The sequence below is a fragment of the Tupaia chinensis genome, unplaced genomic scaffold, assembly GCF_000334495.1.
Source record: "Tupaia chinensis unplaced genomic scaffold, TupChi_1.0 Scaffold000066_1, whole genome shotgun sequence".
Lineage (NCBI taxonomy): Eukaryota > Metazoa > Chordata > Mammalia > Scandentia > Tupaiidae > Tupaia > Tupaia belangeri.
In genome coordinates, this window is record NW_006159525.1 from 968,494 (window position 1) to 970,776 (window position 2,283).

Sequence of the window (2,283 nt, forward strand, 5' to 3'; positions counted from 1 at the left end):
AGGCTGAGGAAGGAGGAGCCCATGTTTGAGGACGGCCTGGGTAACATAGAAAGGTTTTTTCTGTACTTTTTGATTTTTTTTTTTTTTTGGAGAGGTTTTTGCTATAGGGTGCGTGTGCTCGCCAGACAGAGAGAGACAGAGAGACAGAAAGCGAGAAATCACCCCCCAGGGGGGATGGCCACGCCGCAATCCCCTCTCCTCCATTCTCCTCTCGGGATCTTGGGCACGCACGCACACGCGCCCAGCGTGAGTTCTAAGCCACCGGGTCCGGGACATGAACCGCGGTTGACTACGTGGGAGTCCAGCAACATAGCCATTACACTAACTGCTGGTCTCTGTACTGTTTGAATTTTTAAAGGGACAATGTACATGTATCATTTTTATAATCAGGAACAAAGAACCGTTTTCATTTTGTGAACATCAAAAAGGGCTCGAGGACACATGGATTCTGACCCTCTCACTAACGAGCTCTCGGGACCCTGGAGATCATGTCTATCTGCGAAGGGAGAATGGGACCCTCCGCGTTACGTCATACGAATATACAGTAGCATTGTCCTGGAAATGCTCTCTGAGCTCAGAGGAGACAAATGCTTAAGAATCCTGAGATACGGCTCCTCTCGTAAATTGCCCCTCCGAGACCACGCGTTCGTTCTCACAGCGTGAGAATGCAGGACACCCAGACGCAGTCAGGGCGGAGCGCCCGCCCGCCTTCTGCGCTGTCTCCCGGTGGGGCAGGGGTTCTCAGCGACATGCGGAAGGCCAACGTCTCCTGTGGGAACAGTCCTGGCTGTGGCAGGGTGTTTACAGCTGACCCCGGCCTGTTTGTGTGGGTGCCAAAAGCTCCCCTAATGTCAAGTTGCAACAATCAAAACTGTCTCCAGACAATGGCAGCTGTCCGTGGGGCTGGCCCCGAGTCACGCCGCGGGCGGGATGCGGAAGGCCAACGTCTCCTGTGGGAACAGTCCTGGCTGTGGCAGGGTGTTTACAGCTGACCCCGGCCTGTTTGTGTGGGTGCCAAAAGCTCCCCTAATGTCAAGTTGCAACAATCAAAACTGTCTCCAGACAATGGCAGCTGTCCGTGGGGCTGCCCCTGAGTCAGCCGTCGGCTGGGCATTTCAGAGGGCTTTGGCGAGGTGATTCAGGCTCCTGAATCAGGATGCGGTGCGGTGTTTCTGAGTCATGGCTGGTATCTCTCATCTTTGTCTCTACCTCCTCCAGGTCACCCCATGCCCAGACAGGACCCTGGTGGCCTGAGAGCCCAGGGGTCCTACCATCCATGTCCCCCCTGGCGTGTGAGGCCTGGGGCTGGACTGCAGCTTTCTGACAAATGATGACATGGCAGGCAGCTGTATTCCAGCAACCTGGACGACAAGGTTCACAGAAAGGATGGAACGGTGAAACCCCGAATCTCTTGTTTCCTGGGACTGTATGAACCCACGGGCTAATTGCAAGAAGGCCTAGAGAGATGCTACCGAGGCCTGTTTTCACACCAGCATCTAAATCAGAAAGAGAACATGAACTTTAGAATGAGTAAGATAAAACCAGCCTGGGAAATTCAATATCGCACCTCCCTTCCTGTCTTTTTAAAAATCCATAGTGCATAGAGAACTCGGTCGGGGGTAGGCAGCTCAAACCCAATTACCCTTCCTTCTAAAGACAGAGGCTGGGAAAGGATTTTACCAGCGCGGAGAACATGAAGCGCCTCTGTTCAGCTCACGCCCCCCGCTCTTCGCTTCCTTGCTGCAGACCCTCCATCCCAGAGGCTCGGGAACGTGACACACACACGCTAAACTGTATTCTAGGATGCGTGCTAATTCCACTGCTCGGAACTGATCTGCACAGCCCTCACGCAGGCCGGATGATGAATACACAGGTTTGGTCATTGCAGACTGTTGGTGACAGCAACAGACTGGCAACGACGCAGGTGCCATCGCAGAGGGCTGATTAGATAAACCCCACTCCTTCCTCATGATGGGCTTACCATGCAGCGCTAAAACCAGAACCAGGAGGCTCATGGTATGGCTCTCGGAGACGCTTGCAGCATTGATGGAGCCAAGCGCGGGCGGTGTTTACGGGAGGAGGCGCAGGGCCGCGCTGGCTCACACAGCCTCGCGCACCTCTAGGTCAGCCGGCTCCCAGGAGGCTGGGGTGGTGAGACAGAGGCCACAAGGACACCCCCTGTGTCCCTTTGTTCTGATTTTTGAGCCAGAAGTATGTACCCAGAAATCAATACAGAAGATGAAATTTCTTATAAAGCAAACCCACACCATGTGCATTTGTTAT